The 27,287-nt window shown below is 52.1% G+C and overlaps 11 non-coding genes across 11 annotated transcripts; all 11 read right to left on the bottom strand.

The window, feature by feature from the left end:
• Positions 1 to 2,184: 2,184 nt before the first annotated feature.
• On the bottom strand, positions 2,185 to 2,303 carry LOC138394848 (5S ribosomal RNA). The gene has a single exon (XR_011235373.1). It is a non-coding gene; the product is annotated as a 5S ribosomal RNA (ribosomal RNA).
• A 1,099-nt stretch (positions 2,304 to 3,402) lies between these two features.
• LOC138394882 (5S ribosomal RNA) lies at positions 3,403 to 3,521 on the bottom strand. The gene has a single exon (XR_011235406.1). It is a non-coding gene; the product is annotated as a 5S ribosomal RNA (ribosomal RNA).
• A 3,465-nt stretch (positions 3,522 to 6,986) lies between these two features.
• LOC138394846 (5S ribosomal RNA) lies at positions 6,987 to 7,105 on the bottom strand. The gene has a single exon (XR_011235371.1). It is a non-coding gene; the product is annotated as a 5S ribosomal RNA (ribosomal RNA).
• Positions 7,106 to 8,190: 1,085 nt separating this feature from the next.
• LOC138394845 (5S ribosomal RNA) lies at positions 8,191 to 8,309 on the bottom strand. The gene has a single exon (XR_011235370.1). It is a non-coding gene; the product is annotated as a 5S ribosomal RNA (ribosomal RNA).
• Positions 8,310 to 11,774: 3,465 nt separating this feature from the next.
• On the bottom strand, positions 11,775 to 11,893 carry LOC138394844 (5S ribosomal RNA). The gene has a single exon (XR_011235369.1). It is a non-coding gene; the product is annotated as a 5S ribosomal RNA (ribosomal RNA).
• A 1,099-nt stretch (positions 11,894 to 12,992) lies between these two features.
• LOC138394843 (5S ribosomal RNA) lies at positions 12,993 to 13,111 on the bottom strand. Its single transcript, XR_011235368.1, has one exon. It is a non-coding gene; the product is annotated as a 5S ribosomal RNA (ribosomal RNA).
• A 3,466-nt stretch (positions 13,112 to 16,577) lies between these two features.
• Positions 16,578 to 16,696, bottom strand: LOC138394969 (5S ribosomal RNA). The gene has a single exon (XR_011235472.1). It is a non-coding gene; the product is annotated as a 5S ribosomal RNA (ribosomal RNA).
• A 1,084-nt stretch (positions 16,697 to 17,780) lies between these two features.
• On the bottom strand, positions 17,781 to 17,899 carry LOC138394842 (5S ribosomal RNA). The gene has a single exon (XR_011235367.1). It is a non-coding gene; the product is annotated as a 5S ribosomal RNA (ribosomal RNA).
• A 3,465-nt stretch (positions 17,900 to 21,364) lies between these two features.
• LOC138394841 (5S ribosomal RNA) lies at positions 21,365 to 21,483 on the bottom strand. Its single transcript, XR_011235366.1, has one exon. It is a non-coding gene; the product is annotated as a 5S ribosomal RNA (ribosomal RNA).
• A 1,099-nt stretch (positions 21,484 to 22,582) lies between these two features.
• On the bottom strand, positions 22,583 to 22,701 carry LOC138394809 (5S ribosomal RNA). Its single transcript, XR_011235336.1, has one exon. It is a non-coding gene; the product is annotated as a 5S ribosomal RNA (ribosomal RNA).
• A 3,467-nt stretch (positions 22,702 to 26,168) lies between these two features.
• On the bottom strand, positions 26,169 to 26,287 carry LOC138394839 (5S ribosomal RNA). The gene has a single exon (XR_011235365.1). It is a non-coding gene; the product is annotated as a 5S ribosomal RNA (ribosomal RNA).
• Positions 26,288 to 27,287: the final 1,000 nt, after the last annotated feature.

Genomic DNA, 27,287 nt, shown 5'->3' with positions numbered 1-27,287 from the left:
TTAAAAAGGAAAGAAAGCCTCTACCTTTGATAGAAACATATTGACTTTTTGTCGATGGAGGGATATCGTTAAGGGGATCATGAACTTAAGGTAGGAGGGGTATAAAAGAAACAAGATCTGACCAAGGGTTGATGATTTCTTGAGTCAGGGTAGTGAGTAGGTATTATAGTATTCTTTCTGTTTTTGTTTATATTTCAAATTTTCCATAACAAAAAGTTTCCAAAGATACCATAAACACGGTACAAAACAAGTTGCAAACAGGACAAGGGATCTGTAGCGCATACAATTGGCAAAATATCACTGCTACAGAATATCTATGTGTAATAGGCTTAATACGCGTTTGACACTGTATCCTCATTATTAATCAAGGAAACACAAAATAAAAAATGAAGCAAGATGTAGTTCCAAACTCACCAGATTGAGGAAACTTAAAACACTGATCACTGTGTTGGCTGGGAGGAGAACTCTTAACACGCACACTGCTGATATGGGAGGTGAAATTATAGAACCATTTGGAAAACAATGTAGCATAAATGGATATGAATGAACACTGGCATAATTTAGGAACAAGCATATTCTCTGAGTAGCACGTACCAGAGAGAAGATAGGGCACACGTGACCAGGAAACATCCAGAGTAATACTCACGGGAGCCCCGTGTACATGGACCTAGTCAAAGATCGGATAAAGATACTTTGATTGACTCGTGCAGTGCCATTCTATAGAAGTGCTGATGAACTGCAGCTTCCTGTGTAAGCAAGGCGTATTCCCCAAACAGAAGGTTTCCCCTGGAACACAAGTTAGCCAGAATGAATCCAGAATGGCTCCACATGTGTTATATAAACTGTGAAATTAACAAACTACCTCAATGAGATAGTCATGGAACAGAGAGCAAAAACTTTAAAAGGAAAAGCCAGCAAAATGATGAGAGTCGAGATGGGATTTGTTTGGGAGAAGTGTTTTTTCGGTTCCATGCCTTCGGAAAAAGATACACAGCGGCTTCCGACATATGAATAAACTCCCATTTTTATAAGGCGAGTGGTAGAGAGTTTTGGTACAGTTAATTGGGTCTAATAGAATAAAACTAATAATTGCTATTATTGCTCTTTAACATATCCATTTCCCAAATTAAAAGAAAGAGAGAAAGAAACAGATTGTAAATTTCTAGTTATAAACCCTGTTTAAATTGCACTATTTATTAATTTGGGGGAAATGATTAGTTTGGGGACTCCGTGTCCATCTATCTAGGAATATAGTAGAGCCTCTCCATGGATTTGGGCCGTCATTGACGTTGTTACTAAGTTTTCCATCTAAGTTGGCACCTTTGTCCCGTAGGTGCTATGTAGATTTTCTGTGACTTTGCATGTTATCCTTTTTACAAATTGCCTTCAACATTGTGTATTTGCTAGGAAATAAGAAATATTGAAACTATCGATTGAATGTTGATTTCAGATAGAGCTATCTTGCTGGACTCACTTAGGATTTCGACAGGTCTCCCATGCATACTGGCAAACATTCTATTTTGAGAACCGTAGGAGGTGAGGAAAATGAAGAAGGTGATTTTCCTTTCCCGTATATTGTTAGTGTCTTCCCCTGTTTGAGTATATTTTTAGAGCGTCGCTTGCAGTATTGAACAGAAGAATTTCATATCAACACCCTGTTCTTGCTCGTGACTTTCCAAAGAATGTTTTTACTTCTTAATCCTTAAGAATATTTTCTAAAGATTTAGACTTTTGAAAAGTGTTTCTAGGTGTCTTCTCATCTGGATTCTTAAATTCCTTTCCCGTGAACGAATAGCCAACTGTTTAGATTCCATGCTTCTGCATATATGGATATGATCGAATTTTTCCTTTCCTAGGGTAACGTGGTCATGTACTTGGACAACTTTAGAATTTGTCCTGAATTCAGAGCCGGTCCGTCAGCAGTTCCGGAGGCCCGGACCTGGGGCAGGTGTCTGAGGGCCGACAGCCTCGGGGACTGAGCCTCCACATCTCAAATCTGACCCTCTCTCCAGGGGCCACGGGGCAGGATCCGGGCCTGCCGGGGGCGGGGTGGGGGTGGGCGGGGGCGGGAGCCAGGACGGGCGTGGAGGGCGAAGGGCCCCCCCCTTTCCCAGCCGAGGTGGGCGGAGGAGCCCCCCCTTCCCAGCCCAGGGCGGGCGGGACAGAAAAAGAGGCAAAGCAAAAAGCCTACAGCACCCGGTATTCCCAGGCGGTCTCCCATCCAAGTACTAACCGGGCCCGACCCTGCTTAGCTTCCGAGATCAGACGAGATCGGGCGCGTTCAGGGTGGTATGGCCGTAGACGACGGCGGCCGCCCCCGGACGCCTCAAGAGGCCGAGCTGCTGCTACGCGTCCCTCCCTGCCCAGTCCGGTCCCTCCCGCCGCCCTGGCCCTTCGCTAGACCACCTGTCCGTATCCGGGGCAGGCGGAGACTGACGGGTCTCGCGCGCATCCCCCCTCCCCCACCCAAACCGCGGACGCACCACCGTCCCGCAGCCCAAGGAGCAGCCCCACGGGCAAGCGCGCAGGGACAGACTTCCACGCGTGGGGACGGAGGGCCAGAGCCGGAGAGTGCGCGCGAGAGGGCCCTCCGCCGCCCCACGCGAGGGCACGGTGGAGAGGGGCTTTGGGGTAGGGCCAGGACAAGGAGGCAGGGCCGTGTGCGCGGCTGGTCCTTCACCCCGAGGTCCTGAAGACGTGCAGTGTCCCCCCCACCCCGCCACCCCACCTCCGTCTGGGGAGGACTGTTCTGCCTCGATTTCCCCTCAGGGCCTGCATGTGGCAGCAGCACCCGCGTGGGGGTGGGGGGCCCAGAGCCGGCTGTCCTGTTGCTCGGTGGGGCGGGGTTTGGGGGTGGGGCGTTTGGGTTTGGGTGCGCGTGCTCCGTGTGCTGTTGTGTGTCCTCTCTGCCCGGGCGGCCGGCCACTTGCCCTGTGCGGTGCGCCGGTGTGTCTCTCGGGAGCCCCGGCCCGAGGCCCGGGTGTGCGGCGGAGAGGAAGTCCACGGTGGGCTGGGGGTCCGGGGGCCCAGGGGACGGTTTGCCGCCGTGGACTGTCCCGCGCCGGGTGTAGGGATTGTCCCGGGGGGGCCGGGGGGTGGAGACCCAGCAGCACTTAGGGATCCCGCCGCCCGGCCCGGTGTGGGCCCAGGGCTGGGGCTCCGCTGCTGGGCGGAACGGGACGGCTGGGATGCTCCGCCGCTGCCGCCGCCTGGCGGTGGTGCTGCAGCCGGGGAGAGGAGAGGAAGCCTCCGGCGGGGACAGCGGGCGGCGACCGGGGCCGGGGGCGGGCGCGGAGGGCGGAGGGCGGAGGGCGGAGGGCCGAGGGCGGAGGGACGGGCCCACCCCCAGCCCCACCCCCCGACCCCCGACAGGCCGGCGGGCCGGACAAAAGAAGAGGCAAAAGCCTACAGCACTCGGTATTCCCAGGCGGTCTCCCATCCAAGTACTAACCAGGCCCGACCCTGCTTAGCTTCCGAGATCAGACGAGATCGGGCGCGTTCAGGGTGGTATGGCCGTAGACGACCGTGGCCGTCCCCGGACGCCTCAAGAGGCCGAGCTGCTGCCATGGGGCCCTCCCGGCCCAGCGCCCCCTCCCAACCCCCGCCGCCCCCCCCCTCCCGCGCAGTCCTGCAGCCCACTAGCCTTCAAAGCCTTGCTCAGTAGCTGCTACACGCACATCAAAGACTCAATACTTTTCCACAAACACATACACCAATGACAACAAAAATCAAAGACTCAAGATGACATCCATTGAAAGCACGGAGGACACAAACGGAGGACAGCGTGTGACTTAGCAGATTCTACACACTGCAGGAGCTGACATGAAGGCCCAGGGAAATATTCCAAAGGAGTGTGCCATGGCTCAGAGCTCCTCGGCATGAGCAGACTGGCTTCGGCTGACAGCAGCTCTTAGATTTTCACAGTGGAGCCAGAACAGTAGAAAGTTCCTTCCTCGCCTTTCCTACTTCATGCAGTACTAAGTAGTCCACGGTTATATGGTGAATGGATACGATTATTCTGTGGGATCATGCAAAGAAGAAATGCTGTTGGTGTCTTTGAGAACTGGGAATTTGGGGGTGAGAGAAAGAAGTGAAATCGATAAAGTAGCGTAAAAAAACTCTCAGTCTCAGATTGAATTTGGATTATCAGTGGACACTCAATGTGTTTTTCTTTAATTTTTTTTTTTTTTATCCCCATGGAGGGTGCTGAGAAGTAGGTGCAAACTGAACAGTAGTGCATTTCACCAGCATCTAGATCGTGGTCTCCACAAACCATTGTTATTAAATGGTCCGAAGCCTTACCGGAGACACAGGCTGACTTCAAGTCCGGGGCAGGAAATGGACGCTTCTTCTGCCGGGAAGCGTGGATGCTCTGATATCCAACAGAACGAGGGTCATGTCAAAAGACACAGGAACCAGAATGAGTAGACTCCCGTCTGCCAAACACAGGACGGTTTGATCACCAGTAAGTATAATAATTGCAAGATATTGAAGCACATTAAATGTGTTTAAATCCACGACTAAACCCCTAACAATGCAAAAATAACTCGGATCCCCCACTGTGGAGAGCGGGAGGAAACAAAGTGAAATGGTGACAACCGGGACTGCCCCCAACTGGTTGGGATGTATGGACACTCTTTCCAAAGGCCTCTCAACCGAGCACAATGTATGTACTGTATTTGGACTGGATTCCAAGAAACTGAAATGAGTGTATGTGTCTCAGGGAAACGCAAACCTTGAGGACTTGCTGTTCTCTCCAATACGGTTAGATTCTTAGATGGAATAATGTGGCTGCGGTTACATTTAAAAAGGAAAGAAAGCCTCTACCTTTGATAGAAACATATTGACTTTTTGTCGATGGAGGGATATCGTTAAGGGGATCATGAACTTAAGGTAGGAGGGGTATAAAAGAAACAAGATCTGACCAAGGGTTGATGATTTCTTGAGTCAGGGTAGTGAGTAGGTATTATAGTATTCTTTCTGTTTTTGTTTATATTTCAAATTTTCCATAACAAAAAGTTTCCAAAGATACCATAAACACGGTACAAAACAAGTTGCAAACAGGACAAGGGATCTGTAGCGCATACAATTGGCAAAATATCACTGCTACAGAATATCTATGTGTAATAGGCTTAATACGCGTTTGACACTGTATCCTCATTATTAATCAAGGAAACACAAAATAAAAAATGAAGCAAGATGTAGTTCCAAACTCACCAGATTGAGGAAACTTAAAACACTGATCACTGTGTTGGCTGGGAGGAGAACTCTTAACACGCACACTGCTGATATGGGAGGTGAAATTATAGAACCATTTGGAAAACAATGTAGCATAAATGGATATGAATGAACACTGGCATAATTTAGGAACAAGCATATTCTCTGAGTAGCACGTACCAGAGAGAAGATAGGGCACACGTGACCAGGAAACATCCAGAGTAATACTCACGGGAGCCCCGTGTACATGGACCTAGTCAAAGATCGGATAAAGATACTTTGATTGACTCGTGCAGTGCCATTCTATAGAAGTGCTGATGAACTGCAGCTTCCTGTGTAAGCAAGGCGTATTCCCCAAACAGAAGGTTTCCCCTGGAACACAAGTTAGCCAGAATGAATCCAGAATGGCTCCACATGTGTTATATAAACTGTGAAATTAACAAACTACCTCAATGAGATAGTCATGGAACAGAGAGCAAAAGCTTTAAAAGGAAAAGCCAGCAAAATGATGAGAGTCGAGATGGGATTTGTTTGGGAGAAGTGTTTTTTCGGTTCCATGCCTTCGGAAAAAGATACACAGCGGCTTCCGACATATGAATAAACTCCCATTTTTATAAGGCGAGTGGTAGAGAGTTTTGGTACAGTTAATTGGGTCTAATAGAATAAAACTAATAATTGCTATTATTGCTCTTTAACATATCCATTTCCCAAATTAAAAGAAAGAGAGAAAGAAACAGATTGTAAATTTCTAGTTATAAACCCTGTTTAAATTGCACTATTTATTAATTTGGGGGAAATGATTAGTTTGGGGACTCCGTGTCCATCTATCTAGGAATATAGTAGAGCCTCTCCATGGATTTGGGCCGTCATTGACGTTGTTACTAAGTTTTCCATCTAAGTTGGCACCTTTGTCCCGTAGGTGCTATGTAGATTTTCTGTGACTTTGCATGTTATCCTTTTTACAAATTGCCTTCAACATTGTGTATTTGCTAGGAAATAAGAAATATTGAAACTATCGATTGAATGTTGATTTCAGATAGAGCTATCTTGCTGGACTCACTTAGGATTTCGACAGGTCTCCCATGCATACTGGCAAACATTCTATTTTGAGAACCGTAGGAGGTGAGGAAAATGAAGAAGGTGATTTTCCTTTCCCGTATATTGTTAGTGTCTTCCCCTGTTTGAGTATATTTTTAGAGCGTCGCTTGCAGTATTGAACAGAAGAATTTCATATCAACACCCTGTTCTTGCTCGTGACTTTCCAAAGAATGTTTTTACTTCTTAATCCTTAAGAATATTTTCTAAAGATTTAGACTTTTGAAAAGTGTTTCTAGGTGTCTTCTCATCTGGATTCTTAAATTCCTTTCCCGTGAACGAATAGCCAACTGTTTAGATTCCATGCTTCTGCATATATGGATATGATCGAATTTTTCCTTTCCTAGGGTAACGTGGTCATGTACTTGGACAACTTTAGAATTTGTCCTGAATTCAGAGCCGGTCCGTCAGCAGTTCCGGAGGCCCGGACCTGGGGCAGGTGTCTGAGGGCCGACAGCCTCGGGGACTGAGCCTCCACATCTCAAATCTGACCCTCTCTCCAGGGGCCACGGGGCAGGATCCGGGCCTGCCGGGGCGGGGTGGGGGTGGGCGGGGGCGGGAGCCAGGACGGGCGTGGAGGGCGAAGGGCCCCCCCCTTTCCCAGCCGAGGTGGGCGGAGGAGCCCCCCCTTCCCAGCCCAGGGCGGGCGGGACAGAAAAAGAGGCAAAGCAAAAAGCCTACAGCACCCGGTATTCCCAGGCGGTCTCCCATCCAAGTACTAACCGGGCCCGACCCTGCTTAGCTTCCGAGATCAGACGAGATCGGGCGCGTTCAGGGTGGTATGGCCGTAGACGACGGCGGCCGCCCCCGGACGCCTCAAGAGGCCGAGCTGCTGCTACGCGTCCCTCCCTGCCCAGTCCGGTCCCTCCCGCCGCCCTGGCCCTTCGCTAGACCACCTGTCCGTATCCGGGGCAGGCGGAGACTGACGGGTCTCGCGCGCATCCCCCCTCCCCCACCCAAACCGCGGACGCACCACCGTCCCGCAGCCCAAGGAGCAGCCCCACGGGCAAGCGCGCAGGGACAGACTTCCACGCGTGGGGACGGAGGGCCAGAGCCGGAGAGTGCGCGCGAGAGGGCCCTCCGCCGCCCCACGCGAGGGCACGGTGGAGAGGGGCCTTTGGGGCAGGGCCAGGACAAGGAGGCAGGGCCGTGTGCGCGGCTGGTCCTTCACCCCGAGGTCCTGAAGACGTGCAGTGTCCCCCCCACCCCGCCACCCCACTCCGTCTGGGGAGGACTGTTCTGCCTCGATTTCCCCTCAGGGCCTGCATGTGGCAGCAGCACCCGCGTGGGGGTGGGGGGCCCAGAGCCGGCTGTCCTGTTGCTCGGTGGGGCGGGGTTTGGGGGTGGGGCGTCTGGGTTTGGGTGCGTGTGCTCCGTGTGCTGTTGTGTGTCCTCTCTGCCCGGGCGGCCGGCCACTTGCCCTGTGCGGTGCGCCGGTGTGTCTCTCGGGAGCCCCGGCCCGAGGCCCGGGTGTGCGGCAGAGAGGAAGTCCACGGTGGGCTGGGGGTCCGGGGGCCCAGGGGACGGTTTGCGGCCGTGGACTGTCCCGCGCCGGGTGTAGGGATTGTCCCGGGGGGGCCGGGGGGTGGAGACCCAGCAGCACTTAGGGATCCCGCCGCCCGGCCCGGTGTGGGCCCAGGGCTGGGGCTCCGCTGCTGGGCGGAACGGAACGGCTGGGATGCTCCGCCGCTGCCGCCGCCTGGCGGTGGTGCTGCAGCCGGGGAGAGGAGAGGAAGCCTCCGGCGGGCGCAGCGGGCGGCGACCGGGGCCAAGGGCGGGCGCGGAGGGCGGAGGGCCGAGGGCGGAGGGACCGGCCCACCCCCAGCCCCACCCCCCGACCCCCGACAGGCCGGCGGGCGGGACAAAAGAAGAGGCAAAAGCCTACAGCACCCGGTATTCCCAGGCGGTCTCCCATCCAAGTACTAACCGGGCCCGACCCTGCTTAGCTTCCGAGATCAGACGAGATCGGGCGCGTTCAGGGTGGTATGGCCGTAGACGACCGTGGCCGTCCCCGGACGCCTCAAGAGGCCGAGCTGCTGCCACGGGGCCCTCCCGGCCCAGCGCCCCCTCCCAACCCCCGCCGCCCCCCCCCCTCCCGCGCAGTCCTGCAGCCCACTAGCCTTCAAAGCCTTGCTCAGTAGCTGCTACACGCACATCAAAGACTCAATACTTTTCCACAAACACATACACCAATGACAACAAAAATCAAAGACTCAAGATGACATCCATTGAAAGCACGGAGGACACAAACGGAGGACAGCGTGTGACTTAGCAGATTCTACACACTGCAGGAGCTGACATGAAGGCCCAGGGAAATATTCCAAAGGAGTGTGCCATGGCTCAGAGCTCCTCGGCATGAGCAGACTGGCTTCGGCTGACAGCAGCTCTTAGATTTTCACAGTGGAGCCAGAACAGTAGAAAGTTCCTTCCTCGCCTTTCCTACTTCATGCAGTACTAAGTAGTCCACGGTTATATGGTGAATGGATACGGTTATTCTGTGGGATCATGCAAAGAAGAAATGCTGTTGGTGTCTTTGAGAACTGGGAATTTGGGGGTGAGAGAAAGAAGTGAAATCGATAAAGTAGCGTAAAAAAACTCTCAGTCTCAGATTGAATTTGGATTATCAGTGGACACTCAATGTGTTTTTCTTTAATTTTTTTTTTTTTATCCCCATGGAGGGTGCTGAGAAGTAGGTGCAAACTGAACAGTAGTGCATTTCACCAGCATCTAGATCGTGGTCTCCACAAACCATTGTTATTAAATGGTCCGAAGCCTTACCGGAGACACAGGCTGACTTCAAGTCCGGGGCAGGAAATGGACGCTTCTTCTGCCGGGAAGCGTGGATGCTCTGATATCCAACAGAACGAGGGTCATGTCAAAAGACACAGGAACCAGAATGAGTAGACTCCCGTCTGCCAAACACAGGATGGTTTGATCACCAGTAAGTATAATAATTGCAAGATATTGAAGCACATTAAATGTGTTTAAATCCACGACTAAACCCCTAACAATGCAAAAATAACTCGGGTCCCCCACTGTGGAGAGCGGGAGGAAACAAAGTGAAATGGTGACAACCGGGACTGCCCCCAACTGGTTGGGATGTATGGACACTCTTTCCAAAGACCTCTCAACCGAGCACAATGTATGTACTGTATTTGGACTGGATTCCAAGAAACTGAAATGAGTGTATGTGTCTCAGGGAAACGCAAACATTGAGGACTTGCTGTTCTCTCCAATACGGTTAGATTCTTAGATGGAATAATGTGGCTGCGGTTACATTTAAAAAGGAAAGAAAGCCTCTACCTTTGATAGAAACATATTGACTTTTTGTCGATGGAGGGATATCGTTAAGGGGATCATGAACTTAAGGTAGGAGGGGTATAAAAGAAACAAGATCTGACCAAGGGTTGATGATTTCTTGAGTCAGGGTAGTGAGTAGGTATTATAGTATTCTTTCTGTTTTTGTTTATATTTCAAATTTTCCATAACAAAAAGTTTCCAAAGATACCATAAACACGGTACAAAACAAGTTGCAAACAGGACAAGGGATCTGTAGCGCATACAATTGGCAAAATATCACTGCTACAGAATATCTATGTGTAATAGGCTTAATACGCGTTTGACACTGTATCCTCATTATTAATCAAGGAAACACAAAATAAAAAATGAAGCAAGATGTAGTTCCAAACTCACCAGATTGAGGAAACTTAAAACACTGATCACTGTGTTGGCTGGGAGGAGAACTCTTAACACGCACACTGCTGATATGGGAGGTGAAATTATAGAACCATTTGGAAAACAATGTAGCATAAATGGATATGAATGAACACTGGCATAATTTAGGAACAAGCATATTCTCTGAGTAGCACGTACCAGAGAGAAGATAGGGCACACGTGACCAGGAAACATCCAGAGTAATACTCACGGGAGCCCCGTGTACATGGACCTAGTCAAAGATCGGATAAAGATACTTTGATTGACTCGTGCAGTGCCATTCTATAGAAGTGCTGATGAACTGCAGCTTCCTGTGTAAGCAAGGCGTATTCCCCAAACAGAAGGTTTCCCCTGGAACACAAGTTAGCCAGAATGAATCCAGAATGGCTCCACATGTGTTATATAAACTGTGAAATTAACAAACTACCTCAATGAGATAGTCATGGAACAGAGAGCAAAAGCTTTAAAAGGAAAAGCCAGCAAAATGATGAGAGTCGAGATGGGATTTGTTTGGGAGAAGTGTTTTTTCGGTTCCATGCCTTCGGAAAAAGATACACAGCGGCTTCCGACATATGAATAAACTCCCATTTTTATAAGGCGAGTGGTAGAGAGTTTTGGTACAGTTAATTGGGTCTAATAGAATAAAACTAATAATTGCTATTATTGCTCTTTAACATATCCATTTCCCAAATTAAAAGAAAGAGAGAAAGAAACAGATTGTAAATTTCTAGTTATAAACCCTGTTTAAATTGCACTATTTATTAATTTGGGGGAAATGATTAGTTTGGGGACTCCGTGTCCATCTATCTAGGAATATAGTAGAGCCTCTCCATGGATTTGGGCCGTCATTGACGTTGTTACTAAGTTTTCCATCTAAGTTGGCACCTTTGTCCCGTAGGTGCTATGTAGATTTTCTGTGACTTTGCATGTTATCCTTTTTACAAATTGCCTTCAACATTGTGTATTTGCTAGGAAATAAGAAATATTGAAACTATCGATTGAATGTTGATTTCAGATAGAGCTATCTTGCTGGACTCACTTAGGATTTCGACAGGTCTCCCATGCATACTGGCAAACATTCTATTTTGAGAACCGTAGGAGGTGAGGAAAATGAAGAAGGTGATTTTCCTTTCCCGTATATTGTTAGTGTCTTCCCCTGTTTGAGTATATTTTTAGAGCGTCGCTTGCAGTATTGAACAGAAGAATTTCATATCAACACCCTGTTCTTGCTCGTGACTTTCCAAAGAATGTTTTTACTTCTTAATCCTTAAGAATATTTTCTAAAGATTTAGACTTTTGAAAAGTGTTTCTAGGTGTCTTCTCATCTGGATTCTTAAATTCCTTTCCCGTGAACGAATAGCCAACTGTTTAGATTCCATGCTTCTGCATATATGGATATGATCGAATTTTTCCTTTCCTAGGGTAACGTGGTCATGTACTTGGACAACTTTAGAATTTGTCCTGAATTCAGAGCCGGTCCGTCAGCAGTTCCGGAGGCCCGGACCTGGGGCAGGTGTCTGAGGGCCGACAGCCTCGGGGACTGAGCCTCCACATCTCAAATCTGACCCTCTCTCCAGGGGCCACGGGGCAGGATCCGGGCCTGCCGGGGCGGGGTGGGGGTGGGCGGGGGCGGGAGCCAGGACGGGCGTGGAGGGCGAAGGGCCCCCCCCTTTCCCAGCCGAGGTGGGCGGAGGAGCCCCCCCTTCCCAGCCCAGGGCGGGCGGGACAGAAAAAGAGGCAAAGCAAAAAGCCTACAGCACCCGGTATTCCCAGGCGGTCTCCCATCCAAGTACTAACCGGGCCCGACCCTGCTTAGCTTCCGAGATCAGACGAGATCGGGCGCGTTCAGGGTGGTATGGCCGTAGACGACGGCGGCCGCCCCCGGACGCCTCAAGAGGCCGAGCTGCTGCTACGCGTCCCTCCCTGCCCAGTCCGGTCCCTCCCGCCGCCCTGGCCCTTCGCTAGACCACCTGTCCGTATCCGGGGCAGGCGGAGACTGACGGGTCTCGCGCGCATCCCCCCTCCCCCACCCAAACCGCGGACGCACCACCGTCCCGCAGCCCAAGGAGCAGCCCCACGGGCAAGCGCGCAGGGACAGACTTCCACGCGTGGGGACGGAGGGCCAGAGCCGGAGAGTGCGCGCGAGAGGGCCCTCCGCCGCCCCACGCGAGGGCACGGTGGAGAGGGGCCTTTGGGGCAGGGCCAGGACAAGGAGGCAGGGCCGTGTGCGCGGCTGGTCCTTCACCCCGAGGTCCTGAAGACGTGCAGTGTCCCCCCCACCCCGCCACCCCACTCCGTCTGGGGAGGACTGTTCTGCCTCGATTTCCCCTCAGGGCCTGCATGTGGCAGCAGCACCCGCGTGGGGGTGGGGGGCCCAGAGCCGGCTGTCCTGTTGCTCGGTGGGGCGGGGTTTGGGGGTGGGGCGTCTGGGTTTGGGTGCGTGTGCTCCGTGTGCTGTTGTGTGTCCTCTCTGCCCGGGCGGCCGGCCACTTGCCCTGTGCGGTGCGCCGGTGTGTCTCTCGGGAGCCCCGGCCCGAGGCCCGGGTGTGCGGCAGAGAGGAAGTCCACGGTGGGCTGGGGGTCCGGGGGCCCAGGGGACGGTTTGCGGCCGTGGACTGTCCCGCGCCGGGTGTAGGGATTGTCCCGGGGGGGCCGGGGGGTGGAGACCCAGCAGCACTTAGGGATCCCGCCGCCCGGCCCGGTGTGGGCCCAGGGCTGGGGCTCCGCTGCTGGGCGGAACGGAACGGCTGGGATGCTCCGCCGCTGCCGCCGCCTGGCGGTGGTGCTGCAGCCGGGGAGAGGAGAGGAAGCCTCCGGCGGGCGCAGCGGGCGGCGACCGGGGCCAAGAGCGGGCGCGGAGGGCGGAGGGCCGAGGGCCGAGGGCCGAGGGCGGAGGGACCGGCCCACCCCCAGCCCCACCCCCCGACCCCCGACAGGCCGGCGGGCGGGACAAAAGAAGAGGCAAAAGCCTACAGCACCCGGTATTCCCAGGCGGTCTCCCATCCAAGTACTAACCGGGCCCGACCCTGCTTAGCTTCCGAGATCAGACGAGATCGGGCGCGTTCAGGGTGGTATGGCCGTAGACGACCGTGGCCGTCCCCGGACGCCTCAAGAGGCCGAGCTGCTGCCACGGGGCCCTCCCGGCCCAGCGCCCCCTCCCAACCCCCGCCGCCCCCCCTCCTCCCGCGCAGTCCTGCAGCCCACTAGCCTTCAAAGCCTTGCTCAGTAGCTGCTACACGCACATCAAAGACTCAATACTTTTCCACAAACACATACACCAATGACAACAAAAATCAAAGACTCAAGATGACATCCATTGAAAGCACGGAGGACACAAACGGAGGACAGCGTGTGACTTAGCAGATTCTACACACTGCAGGAGCTGACATGAAGGCCCAGGGAAATATTCCAAAGGAGTGTGCCATGGCTCAGAGCTCCTCGGCATGAGCAGACTGGCTTCGGCTGACAGCAGCTCTTAGATTTTCACAGTGGAGCCAGAACAGTAGAAAGTTCCTTCCTCGCCTTTCCTACTTCATGCAGTACTAAGTAGTCCACGGTTATATGGTGAATGGATACGGTTATTCTGTGGGATCATGCAAAGAAGAAATGCTGTTGGTGTCTTTGAGAACTGGGAATTTGGGGGTGAGAGAAAGAAGTGAAATCGATAAAGTAGCGTAAAAAAACTCTCAGTCTCAGATTGAATTTGGATTATCAGTGGACACTCAATGTGTTTTTCTTTAATTTTTTTTTTTTTTATCCCCATGGAGGGTGCTGAGAAGTAGGTGCAAACTGAACAGTAGTGCATTTCACCAGCATCTAGATCGTGGTCTCCACAAACCATTGTTATTAAATGGTCCGAAGCCTTACCGGAGACACAGGCTGACTTCAAGTCCGGGGCAGGAAATGGACGCTTCTTCTGCCGGGAAGCGTGGATGCTCTGATATCCAACAGAACGAGGGTCATGTCAAAAGACACAGGAACCAGAATGAGTAGACTCCCGTCTGCCAAACACAGGACGGTTTGATCACCAGTAAGTATAATAATTGCAAGATATTGAAGCACATTAAATGTGTTTAAATCCACGACTAAACCCCTAACAATGCAAAAATAACTCGGGTCCCCCACTGTGGAGAGCGGGAGGAAACAAAGTGAAATGGTGACAACCGGGACTGCCCCCAACTGGTTGGGATGTATGGACACTCTTTCCAAAGACCTCTCAACCGAGCACAATGTATGTACTGTATTTGGACTGGATTCCAAGAAACTGAAATGAGTGTATGTGTGTCAGGGAAACGCAAACATTGAGGACTTGCTGTTCTCTCCAATACGGTTAGATTCTTAGATGGAATAATGTGGCTGCGGTTACATTTAAAAAGGAAAGAAAGCCTCTACCTTTGATAGAAACATATTGACTTTTTGTCGATGGAGGGATATCGTTAAGGGGATCATGAACTTAAGGTAGGAGGGGTATAAAAGAAACAAGATCTGACCAAGGGTTGATGATTTCTTGAGTCAGGGTAGTGAGTAGGTATTATATATTCTTTCTGTTTTTGTTTATATTTCAAATTTTCCATAACAAAAAGTTTCCAAAGATACCATAAACACGGTACAAAACAAGTTGCAAACAGGACAAGGGATCTGTAGCGCATACAATTGGCAAAATATCACTGCTACAGAATATCTATGTGTAATAGGCTTAATACGCGTTTGACACTGTATCCTCATTATTAATCAAGGAAACACAAAATAAAAAATGAAGCAAGATGTAGTTCCAAACTCACCAGATTGAGGAAACTTAAAACACTGATCACTGTGTTGGCTGGGAGGAGAACTCTTAACACGCACACTGCTGATATGGGAGGTGAAATTATAGAACCATTTGGAAAACAATGTAGCATAAATGGATATGAATGAACACTGGCATAATTTAGGAACAAGCATATTCTCTGAGTAGCACGTACCAGAGAGAAGATAGGGCACACGTGACCAGGAAACATCCAGAGTAATACTCACGGGAGCCCCGTGTACATGGACCTAGTCAAAGATCGGATAAAGATACTTTGATTGACTCGTGCAGTGCCATTCTATAGAAGTGCTGATGAACTGCAGCTTCCTGTGTAAGCAAGGCGTATTCCCCAAACAGAAGGTTTCCCCTGGAACACAAGTTAGCCAGAATGAATCCAGAATGGCTCCACATGTGTTATATAAACTGTGAAATTAACAAACTACCTCAATGAGATAGTCATGGAACAGAGAGCAAAAGCTTTAAAAGGAAAAGCCAGCAAAATGATGAGAGTCGAGATGGGATTTGTTTGGGAGAAGTGTTTTTTCGGTTCCATGCCTTCGGAAAAAGATACACAGCGGCTTCCGACATATGAATAAACTCCCATTTTTATAAGGCGAGTGGTAGAGAGTTTTGGTACAGTTAATTGGGTCTAATAGAATAAAACTAATAATTGCTATTATTGCTCTTTAACATATCCATTTCCCAAATTAAAAGAAAGAGAGAAAGAAACAGATTGTAAATTTCTAGTTATAAACCCTGTTTAAATTGCACTATTTATTAATTTGGGGGAAATGATTAGTTTGGGGACTCCGTGTCCATCTATCTAGGAATATAGTAGAGCCTCTCCATGGATTTGGGCCGTCATTGACGTTGTTACTAAGTTTTCCATCTAAGTTGGCACCTTTGTCCCGTAGGTGCTATGTAGATTTTCTGTGACTTTGCATGTTATCCTTTTTACAAATTGCCTTCAACATTGTGTATTTGCTAGGAAATAAGAAATATTGAAACTATCGATTGAATGTTGATTTCAGATAGAGCTATCTTGCTGGACTCACTTAGGATTTCGACAGGTCTCCCATGCATACTGGCAAACATTCTATTTTGAGAACCGTAGGAGGTGAGGAAAATGAAGAAGGTGATTTTCCTTTCCCGTATATTGTTAGTGTCTTCCCCTGTTTGAGTATATTTTTAGAGCGTCGCTTGCAGTATTGAACAGAAGAATTTCATATCAACACCCTGTTCTTGCTCGTGACTTTCCAAAGAATGTTTTTACTTCTTAATCCTTAAGAATATTTTCTAAAGATTTAGACTTTTGAAAAGTGTTTCTAGGTGTCTTCTCATCTGGATTCTTAAATTCCTTTCCCGTGAACGAATAGCCAACTGTTTAGATTCCATGCTTCTGCATATATGGATATGATAGAATTTTTCCTTTCCTAGGGTAACGTGGTCATGTACTTGGACAACTTTAGAATTTGTCCTGAATTCAGAGCCGGTCCGTCAGCAGTTCCGGAGGCCCGGACCTGGGGCAGGTGTCTGAGGGCCGACAGCCTCGGGGACTGAGCCTCCACATCTCAAATCTGACCCTCTCTCCAGGGGCCACGGGGCAGGATCCGGGCCTGCCGGGGCGGGGTGGGGGTGGGCGGGGGCGGGAGCCAGGACGGGCGTGGAGGGCGAAGGGCCCCCCCCCTTTCCCAGCCGAGGTGGGCGGAGGAGCCCCCCCTTCCCAGCCCAGGGCGGGCGGGACAGAAAAGGAGGCAAAGCAAAAAGCCTACGGCACCCGGTATTCCCAGGCGGTCTCCCATCCAAGTACTAACCGGGCCCGACCCTGCTTAGCTTCCGAGATCAGACGAGATCGGGCGCGTTCAGGGTGGTATGGCCGTAGACGACGGCGGCCGCCCCCGGACGCCTCAAGAGGCCGAGCTGCTGCTACGCGTCCCTCCCTGCCCAGTCCGGTCCCTCCCGCCGCCCTGGCCCTTCGCTAGACCACCTGTCCGTATCCGGGGCAGGCGGAGACTGACGGGTCTCGCGCGCATCCCCCCTCCCCCACCCAAACCGCGGACGCACCACCGTCCCGCAGCCCAAGGAGCAGCCCCACGGGCAAGCGCGCAGGGACAGACTTCCACGCGTGGGGACGGAGGGCCAGAGCCGGAGAGTGCGCGCGAGAGGGCCCTCCGCCGCCCCACGCGAGGGCACGGTGGAGAGGGGCTTTGGGGCAGGGCCAGGACAAGGAGGCAGGGCCGTGTGCGCGGCTGGTCCTTCACCCCGAGGTCCTGAAGACGTGCAGTGTCCCCCCCACCCCGCCACCCCACTCCGTCTGGGGAGGACTGTTCTGCCTCGATTTCCCCTCAGGGCCTGCATGTGGCAGCAGCACCCGCGTGGGGGTGGGGGGCCCAGAGCCGGCTGTCCTGTTGCTCGGTGGGGCGGGGTTTGGGGGTGGGGCGTCTGGGTTTGGGTGCGTGTGCTCCGTGTGCTGTTGTGTGTCCTCTCTGCCCGGGCGGCCGGCCACTTGCCCTGTGCGGTGCGCCGGTGTGTCTCTCGGGAGCCCCGGCCCGAGGCCCGGGTGTGCGGCAGAGAGGAAGTCCACGGTGGGCTGGGGGTCCGGGGGCCCAGGGGACGGTTTGCGGCCGTGGACTGTCCCGCGCCGGGTGTAGGGATTGTCCCGGGGGGGCCGGGGGGTGGAGACCCAGCAGCACTTAGGGATCCCGCCGCCCGGCCCGGTGTGGGCCCAGGGCTGGGGCTCCGCTGCTGGGCGGAACGGAACGGCTGGGATGCTCCGCCGCTGCCGCCGCCTGGCGGTGGTGCTGCAGCCGGGGAGAGGAGAGGAAGCCTCCGGCGGGCGCAGCGGGCGGCGACCGGGGCCAAGGGCGGGCGCGGAGGGCGGAGGGCCGAGGGCGGAGGGACCGGCCCACCCCCAGCCCCACCCCCCGACCCCCGACAGGCCGGCGGGCGGGACAAAAGAAGAGGCAAAAGCCTACAGCACCCGGTATTCCCAGGCGGTCTCCCATCCAAGTACTAACCGGGCCCGACCCTGCTTAGCTTCCGAGATCAGACGAGATCGGGCGCGTTCAGGGTGGTATGGCCGTAGACGACCGTGGCCGTCCCCGGACGCCTCAAGAGGCCGAGCTGCTGCCACGGGGCCCTCCCGGCCCAGCGCCCCCTCCCAACCCCCGCCGCCCCCCCCCCTCCCGCGCAGTCCTGCAGCCCACTAGCCTTCAAAGCCTTGCTCAGTAGCTGCTACACGCACATCAAAGACTCAATACTTTTCCACAAACACATACACCAATGACAACAAAAATCAAAGACTCAAGATGACATCCATTGAAAGCACGGAGGACACAAACGGAGGACAGCGTGTGACTTAGCAGATTCTACACACTGCAGGAGCTGACATGAAGGCCCAGGGAAATATTCCAAAGGAGTGTGCCATGGCTCAGAGCTCCTCGGCATGAGCAGACTGGCTTCGGCTGACAGCAGCTCTTAGATTTTCACAGTGGAGCCAGAACAGTAGAAAGTTCCTTCCTCGCCTTTCCTACTTCATGCAGTACTAAGTAGTCCACGGTTATATGGTGAATGGATACGGTTATTCTGTGGGATCATGCAAAGAAGAAATGCTGTTGGTGTCTTTGAGAACTGGGAATTTGGGGGTGAGAGAAAGAAGTGAAATCGATAAAGTAGCGTAAAAAAACTCTCAGTCTCAGATTGAATTTGGATTATCAGTGGACACTCAATGTGTTTTTCTTTAATTTTTTTTTTTTTATCCCCATGGAGGGTGCTGAGAAGTAGGTGCAAACTGAACAGTAGTGCATTTCACCAGCATCTAGATCGTGGTCTCCACAAACCATTGTTATTAAATGGTCCGAAGCCTTACCGGAGACACAGGCTGACTTCAAGTCCGGGGCAGGAAATGGACGCTTCTTCTGCCGGGAAGCGTGGATGCTCTGATATCCAACAGAACGAGGGTCATGTCAAAAGACACAGGAACCAGAATGAGTAGACTCCCGTCTGCCAAACACAGGATGGTTTGATCACCAGTAAGTATAATAATTGCAAGATATTGAAGCACATTAAATGTGTTTAAATCCACGACTAAACCCCTAACAATGCAAAAATAACTCGGGTCCCCCACTGTGGAGAGCGGGAGGAAACAAAGTGAAATGGTGACAACCGGGACTGCCCCCAACTGGTTGGGATGTATGGACACTCTTTCCAAAGACCTCTCAACCGAGCACAATGTATGTACTGTATTTGGACTGGATTCCAAGAAACTGAAATGAGTGTATGTGTGTCAGGGAAACGCAAACATTGAGGACTTGCTGTTCTCTCCAATACGGTTAGATTCTTAGATGGAATAATGTGGCTGCGGTTACATTTAAAAAGGAAAGAAAGCCTCTACCTTTGATAGAAACATATTGACTTTTTGTCGATGGAGGGATATCGTTAAGGGGATCATGAACTTAAGGTAGGAGGGGTATAAAAGAAACAAGATCTGACCAAGGGTTGATGATTTCTTGAGTCAGGGTAGTGAGTAGGTATTATAGTATTCTTTCTGTTTTTGTTTATATTTCAAATTTTCCATAACAAAAAGTTTCCAAAGATACCATAAACACGGTACAAAACAAGTTGCAAACAGGACAAGGGATCTGTAGCGCATACAATTGGCAAAATATCACTGCTACAGAATATCTATGTGTAATAGGCTTAATACGCGTTTGACACTGTATCCTCATTATTAATCAAGGAAACACAAAATAAAAAATGAAGCAAGATGTAGTTCCAAACTCACCAGATTGAGGAAACTTAAAACACTGATCACTGTGTTGGCTGGGAGGAGAACTCTTAACACGCACACTGCTGATATGGGAGGTGAAATTATAGAACCATTTGGAAAACAATGTAGCATAAATGGATATGAATGAACACTGGCATAATTTAGGAACAAGCATATTCTCTGAGTAGCACGTACCAGAGAGAAGATAGGGCACACGTGACCAGGAAACATCCAGAGTAATACTCACGGGAGCCCCGTGTACATGGACCTAGTCAAAGATCGGATAAAGATACTTTGATTGACTCGTGCAGTGCCATTCTATAGAAGTGCTGATGAACTGCAGCTTCCTGTGTAAGCAAGGCGTATTCCCCAAACAGAAGGTTTCCCCTGGAACACAAGTTAGCCAGAATGAATCCAGAATGGCTCCACATGTGTTATATAAACTGTGAAATTAACAAACTACCTCAATGAGATAGTCATGGAACAGAGAGCAAAAGCTTTAAAAGGAAAAGCCAGCAAAATGATGAGAGTCGAGATGGGATTTGTTTGGGAGAAGTGTTTTTTCGGTTCCATGCCTTCGGAAAAAGATACACAGCGGCTTCCGACATATGAATAAACTCCCATTTTTATAAGGCGAGTGGTAGAGAGTTTTGGTACAGTTAATTGGGTCTAATAGAATAAAACTAATAATTGCTATTATTGCTCTTTAACATATCCATTTCCCAAATTAAAAGAAAGAGAGAAAGAAACAGATTGTAAATTTCTAGTTATAAACCCTGTTTAAATTGCACTATTTATTAATTTGGGGGAAATGATTAGTTTGGGGACTCCGTGTCCATCTATCTAGGAATATAGTAGAGCCTCTCCATGGATTTGGGCCGTCATTGACGTTGTTACTAAGTTTTCCATCTAAGTTGGCACCTTTGTCCCGTAGGTGCTATGTAGATTTTCTGTGACTTTGCATGTTATCCTTTTTACAAATTGCCTTCAACATTGTGTATTTGCTAGGAAATAAGAAATATTGAAACTATCGATTGAATGTTGATTTCAGATAGAGCTATCTTGCTGGACTCACTTAGGATTTCGACAGGTCTCCCATGCATACTGGCAAACATTCTATTTTGAGAACCGTAGGAGGTGAGGAAAATGAAGAAGGTGATTTTCCTTTCCCGTATATTGTTAGTGTCTTCCCCTGTTTGAGTATATTTTTAGAGCGTCGCTTGCAGTATTGAACAGAAGAATTTCATATCAACACCCTGTTCTTGCTCGTGACTTTCCAAAGAATGTTTTTACTTCTTAATCCTTAAGAATATTTTCTAAAGATTTAGACTTTTGAAAAGTGTTTCTAGGTGTCTTCTCATCTGGATTCTTAAATTCCTTTCCCGTGAACGAATAGCCAACTGTTTAGATTCCATGCTTCTGCATATATGGATATGATCGAATTTTTCCTTTCCTAGGGTAACGTGGTCATGTACTTGGACAACTTTAGAATTTGTCCTGAATTCAGAGCCGGTCCGTCAGCAGTTCCGGAGGCCCGGACCTGGGGCAGGTGTCTGAGGGCCGACAGCCTCGGGGACTGAGCCTCCACATCTCAAATCTGACCCTCTCTCCAGGGGCCACGGGGCAGGATCCGGGCCTGCCGGGGCGGGGTGGGGGTGGGCGGGGGCGGGAGCCAGGACGGGCGTGGAGGGCGAAGGGCCCCCCCCTTTCCCAGCCGAGGTGGGCGGAGGAGCCCCCCCTTCCCAGCCCAGGGCGGGCGGGACAGAAAAAGAGGCAAAGCAAAAAGCCTACAGCACCCGGTATTCCCAGGCGGTCTCCCATCCAAGTACTAACCGGGCCCGACCCTGCTTAGCTTCCGAGATCAGACGAGATCGGGCGCGTTCAGGGTGGTATGGCCGTAGACGACGGCGGCCGCCCCCGGACGCCTCAAGAGGCCGAGCTGCTGCTACGCGTCCCTCCCTGCCCAGTCCGGTCCCTCCCGCCGCCCTGGCCCTTCGCTAGACCACCTGTCCGTATCCGGGGCAGGCGGAGACTGACGGGTCTCGCGCGCATCCCCCCTCCCCCACCCAAACCGCGGACGCACCACCGTCCCGCAGCCCAAGGAGCAGCCCCACGGGCAAGCGCGCAGGGACAGACTTCCACGCGTGGGGACGGAGGGCCAGAGCCGGAGAGTGCGCGCGAGAGGGCCCTCCGCCGCCCCACGCGAGGGCACGGTGGAGAGGGGCCTTTGGGGCAGGGCCAGGACAAGGAGGCAGGGCCGTGTGCGCGGCTGGTCCTTCACCCCGAGGTCCTGAAGACGTGCAGTGTCCCCCCCACCCCGCCACCCCACTCCGTCTGGGGAGGACTGTTCTGCCTCGATTTCCCCTCAGGGCCTGCATGTGGCAGCAGCACCCGCGTGGGGGTGGGGGGCCCAGAGCCGGCTGTCCTGTTGCTCGGTGGGGCGGGGTTTGGGGGTGGGGCGTCTGGGTTTGGGTGCGTGTGCTCCGTGTGCTGTTGTGTGTCCTCTCTGCCCGGGCGGCCGGCCACTTGCCCTGTGCGGTGCGCCGGTGTGTCTCTCGGGAGCCCCGGCCCGAGGCCCGGGTGTGCGGCAGAGAGGAAGTCCACGGTGGGCTGGGGGTCCGGGGGCCCAGGGGACGGTTTGCGGCCGTGGACTGTCCCGCGCCGGGTGTAGGGATTGTCCCGGGGGGGCCGGGGGGTGGAGACCCAGCAGCACTTAGGGATCCCGCCGCCCGGCCCGGTGTGGGCCCAGGGCTGGGGCTCCGCTGCTGGGCGGAACGGAACGGCTGGGATGCTCCGCCGCTGCCGCCGCCTGGCGGTGGTGCTGCAGCCGGGGAGAGGAGAGGAAGCCTCCGGCGGGCGCAGCGGGCGGCGACCGGGGCCAAGAGCGGGCGCGGAGGGCGGAGGGCCGAGGGCCGAGGGCCGAGGGCGGAGGGACCGGCCCACCCCCAGCCCCACCCCCCGACCCCCGACAGGCCGGCGGGCGGGACAAAAGAAGAGGCAAAAGCCTACAGCACCCGGTATTCCCAGGCGGTCTCCCATCCAAGTACTAACCAGGCCCGACCCTGCTTAGCTTCCGAGATCAGACGAGATCGGGCGCGTTCAGGGTGGTATGGCCGTAGACGACCGTGGCCGTCCCCGGACGCCTCAAGAGGCCGAGCTGCTGCCACGGGGCCCTCCCGGCCCAGCGCCCCCTCCCAACCCCCGCCGCCCCCCCCCCTCCCGCGCAGTCCTGCAGCCCACTAGCCTTCAAAGCCTTGCTCAGTAGCTGCTACACGCACATCAAAGACTCAATACTTTTCCACAAACACATACACCAATGACAACAAAAATCAAAGACTCAAGATGACATCCATTGAAAGCACGGAGGACACAAACGGAGGACAGCGTGTGACTTAGCAGATTCTACACACTGCAGGAGCTGACATGAAGGCCCAGGGAAATATTCCAAAGGAGTGTGCCATGGCTCAGAGCTCCTCGGCATGAGCAGACTGGCTTCGGCTGACAGCAGCTCTTAGATTTTCACAGTGGAGCCAGAACAGTAGAAAGTTCCTTCCTCGCCTTTCCTACTTCATGCAGTACTAAGTAGTCCACGGTTATATGGTGAATGGATACGGTTATTCTGTGGGATCATGCAAAGAAGAAATGCTGTTGGTGTCTTTGAGAACTGGGAATTTGGGGGTGAGAGAAAGAAGTGAAATCGATAAAGTAGCGTAAAAAAACTCTCAGTCTCAGATTGAATTTGGATTATCAGTGGACACTCAATGTGTTTTTCTTTAATTTTTTTTTTTTTTTATCCCCATGGAGGGTGCTGAGAAGTAGGTGCAAACTGAACAGTAGTGCATTTCACCAGCATCTAGATCGTGGTCTCCACAAACCATTGTTATTAAATGGTCCGAAGCCTTACCGGAGACACAGGCTGACTTCAAGTCCGGGGCAGGAAATGGACGCTTCTTCTGCCGGGAAGCGTGGATGCTCTGATATCCAACAGAACGAGGGTCATGTCAAAAGACACAGGAACCAGAATGAGTAGATTCCCGTCTGCCAAACACAGGACGGTTTGATCACCAGTAAGTATAATAATTGCAAGATATTGAAGCACATTAAATGTGTTTAAATCCACGACTAAACCCCTAACAATGCAAAAATAACTCGGGTCCCCCACTGTGGAGAGCGGGAGGAAACAAAGTGAAATGGTGACAACCGGGACTGCCCCCAACTGGTTGGGATGTATGGACACTCTTTCCAAAGACCTCTCAACCGAGCACAATGTATGTACTGTATTTGGACTGGATTCCAAGAAACTGAAATGAGTGTATGTGTGTCAGGGAAACGCAAACATTGAGGACTTGCTGTTCTCTCCAATACGGTTAGATTCTTAGATGGAATAATGTGGCTGCGGTTACATTTAAAAAGGAAAGAAAGCCTCTACCTTTGATAGAAACATATTGACTTTTTGTCGATGGAGGGATATCGTTAAGGGGATCATGAACTTAAGGTAGGAGGGGTATAAAAGAAACAAGATCTGACCAAGGGTTGATGATTTCTTGAGTCAGGGTAGTGAGTAGGTATTATAGTATTCTTTCTGTTTTTGTTTATATTTCAAATTTTCCATAACAAAAAGTTTCCAAAGATACCATAAACACGGTACAAAACAAGTTGCAAACAGGACAAGGGATCTGTAGCGCATACAATTGGCAAAATATCACTGCTACAGAATATCTATGTGTAATAGGCTTAATACGCGTTTGACACTGTATCCTCATTATTAATCAAGGAAACACAAAATAAAAAATGAAGCAAGATGTAGTTCCAAACTCACCAGATTGAGGAAACTTAAAACACTGATCACTGTGTTGGCTGGGAGGAGAACTCTTAACACGCACACTGCTGATATGGGAGGTGAAATTATAGAACCATTTGGAAAACAATGTAGCATAAATGGATATGAATGAACACTGGCATAATTTAGGAACAAGCATATTCTCTGAGTAGCACGTACCAGAGAGAAGATAGGGCACACGTGACCAGGAAACATCCAGAGTAATACTCACGGGAGCCCCGTGTACATGGACCTAGTCAAAGATCGGATAAAGATACTTTGATTGACTCGTGCAGTGCCATTCTATAGAAGTGCTGATGAACTGCAGCTTCCTGTGTAAGCAAGGCGTATTCCCCAAACAGAAGGTTTCCCCTGGAACACAAGTTAGCCAGAATGAATCCAGAATGGCTCCACATGTGTTATATAAACTGTGAAATTAACAAACTACCTCAATGAGATAGTCATGGAACAGAGAGCAAAAGCTTTAAAAGGAAAAGCCAGCAAAATGATGAGAGTCGAGATGGGATTTGTTTGGGAGAAGTGTTTTTTCGGTTCCATGCCTTCGGAAAAAGATACACAGCGGCTTCCGACATATGAATAAACTCCCATTTTTATAAGGCGAGTGGTAGAGAGTTTTGGTACAGTTAATTGGGTCTAATAGAATAAAACTAATAATTGCTATTATTGCTCTTTAACATATCCATTTCCCAAATTAAAAGAAAGAGAGAAAGAAACAGATTGTAAATTTCTAGTTATAAACCCTGTTTAAATTGCACTATTTATTAATTTGGGGGAAATGATTAGTTTGGGGACTCCGTGTCCATCTATCTAGGAATATAGTAGAGCCTCTCCATGGATTTGGGCCGTCATTGACGTTGTTACTAAGTTTTCCATCTAAGTTGGCACCTTTGTCCCGTAGGTGCTATGTAGATTTTCTGTGACTTTGCATGTTATCCTTTTTACAAATTGCCTTCAACATTGTGTATTTGCTAGGAAATAAGAAATATTGAAACTATCGATTGAATGTTGATTTCAGATAGAGCTATCTTGCTGGACTCACTTAGGATTTCGACAGGTCTCCCATGCATACTGGCAAACATTCTATTTTGAGAACCGTAGGAGGTGAGGAAAATGAAGAAGGTGATTTTCCTTTCCCGTATATTGTTAGTGTCTTCCCCTGTTTGAGTATATTTTTAGAGCGTCGCTTGCAGTATTGAACAGAAGAATTTCATATCAACACCCTGTTCTTGCTCGTGACTTTCCAAAGAATGTTTTTACTTCTTAATCCTTAAGAATATTTTCTAAAGATTTAGACTTTTGAAAAGTGTTTCTAGGTGTCTTCTCATCTGGATTCTTAAATTCCTTTCCCGTGAACGAATAGCCAACTGTTTAGATTCCATGCTTCTGCATATATGGATATGATCGAATTTTTCCTTTCCTAGGGTAACGTGGTCATGTACTTGGACAACTTTAGAATTTGTCCTGAATTCAGAGCCGGTCCGTCAGCAGTTCCGGAGGCCCGGACCTGGGGCAGGTGTCTGAGGGCCGACAGCCTCGGGGACTGAGCCTCCACATCTCAAATCTGACCCTCTCTCCAGGGGCCACGGGGCAGGATCCGGGCCTGCCGGGGCGGGGTGGGGGTGGGCGGGGGCGGGAGCCAGGACGGGCGTGGAGGGCGAAGGGCCCCCCCCTTTCCCAGCCGAGGTGGGCGGAGGAGCCCCCCCTTCCCAGCCCAGGGCGGGCGGGACAGAAAAAGAGGCAAAGCAAAAAGCCTACAGCACCCGGTATTCCCAGGCGGTCTCCCATCCAAGTACTAACCGGGCCCGACCCTGCTTAGCTTCCGAGATCAGACGAGATCGGGCGCGTTCAGGGTGGTATGGCCGTAGACGACGGCGGCCGCCCCCGGACGCCTCAAGAGGCCGAGCTGCTGCTACGCGTCCCTCCCTGCCCAGTCCGGTCCCTCCCGCCGCCCTGGCCCTTCGCTAGACCACCTGTCCGTATCCGGGGCAGGCGGAGACTGACGGGTCTCGCGCGCATCCCCCCTCCCCCACCCAAACCGCGGACGCACCACCGTCCCGCAGCCCAAGGAGCAGCCCCACGGGCAAGCGCGCAGGGACAGACTTCCACGCGTGGGGACGGAGGGCCAGAGCCGGAGAGTGCGCGCGAGAGGGCCCTCCGCCGCCCCACGCGAGGGCACGGTGGAGAGGGGCCTTTGGGGCAGGGCCAGGACAAGGAGGCAGGGCCGTGTGCGCGGCTGGTCCTTCACCCCGAGGTCCTGAAGACGTGCAGTGTCCCCCCCACCCCGCCACCCCACTCCGTCTGGGGAGGACTGTTCTGCCTCGATTTCCCCTCAGGGCCTGCATGTGGCAGCAGCACCCGCGTGGGGGTGGGGGGCCCAGAGCCGGCTGTCCTGTTGCTCGGTGGGGCGGGGTTTGGGGGTGGGGCGTCTGGGTTTGGGTGCGTGTGCTCCGTGTGCTGTTGTGTGTCCTCTCTGCCCGGGCGGCCGGCCACTTGCCCTGTGCGGTGCGCCGGTGTGTCTCTCGGGAGCCCCGGCCCGAGGCCCGGGTGTGCGGCAGAGAGGAAGTCCACGGTGGGCTGGGGGTCCGGGGGCCCAGGGGACGGTTTGCGGCCGTGGACTGTCCCGCGCCGGGTGTAGGGATTGTCCCGGGGGGGCCGGGGGGTGGAGACCCAGCAGCACTTAGGGATCCCGCCGCCCGGCCCGGTGTGGGCCCAGGGCTGGGGCTCCGCTGCTGGGCGGAACGGAACGGCTGGGATGCTCCGCCGCTGCCGCCGCCTGGCGGTGGTGCTGCAGCCGGGGAGAGGAGAGGAAGCCTCCGGCGGGCGCAGCGGGCGGCGACCGGGGCCAAGAGCGGGCGCGGAGGGCGGAG

The sequence above is a fragment of the Eulemur rufifrons genome, chromosome 14 (genome assembly GCF_041146395.1).
Source record: "Eulemur rufifrons isolate Redbay chromosome 14, OSU_ERuf_1, whole genome shotgun sequence".
Lineage (NCBI taxonomy): Eukaryota > Metazoa > Chordata > Mammalia > Primates > Lemuridae > Eulemur > Eulemur rufifrons.
Note: the sequence above shows the minus strand (reverse complement) of the source record. Positions and strands in the feature narration are given on the sequence as shown.